This window comes from Tupaia chinensis, unplaced genomic scaffold (assembly GCF_000334495.1).
Source record: "Tupaia chinensis unplaced genomic scaffold, TupChi_1.0 Scaffold000574_1, whole genome shotgun sequence".
Lineage (NCBI taxonomy): Eukaryota > Metazoa > Chordata > Mammalia > Scandentia > Tupaiidae > Tupaia > Tupaia belangeri.
In genome coordinates this window covers 804,097-804,386 of record NW_006160088.1, presented here as the reverse complement: position 1 = coordinate 804,386, position 290 = coordinate 804,097, and the positions used below count along the sequence as shown (strand labels likewise).

The following is a 290-nucleotide window of genomic DNA, read 5'->3' as shown; positions in this document are numbered from 1 at the left end:
AAAGAAAAAAACTCACAAAAAAAAAAAAAAAAAAAAAAAAAAAAAAAAAAGAGCTCAGGACATTCTGGCTGCCAACTTGCTGGACTTGGAGAAGAGCAAGAGTAGGAAAAGAGAGGAAAGTAAAGGTATAGGCATAATCCTGGAAGCAGATTTTTCAAACTGGCTCTGCAGAAATCCAGCGTCCCCTGAAGTACCGTACAGCTGCTATAGGTGCGGTGCAGCTGGGAGAGAAAATTTCATCCTTACTTCCAGCAAAGACACTCCACCTTTAACATACTACGGAAAGATTC

The 290-nt window shown here is 40.0% G+C and overlaps 1 protein-coding gene across 1 annotated transcript in view; it reads left to right on the top strand.

Moving 5' to 3' along the window:
- Positions 1–290, top strand: part of LOC102475297 (calsyntenin-2) — a 419,364-nt gene that overhangs the window by 344,644 nt on the left and 74,430 nt on the right. The window lies entirely within an intron of this gene.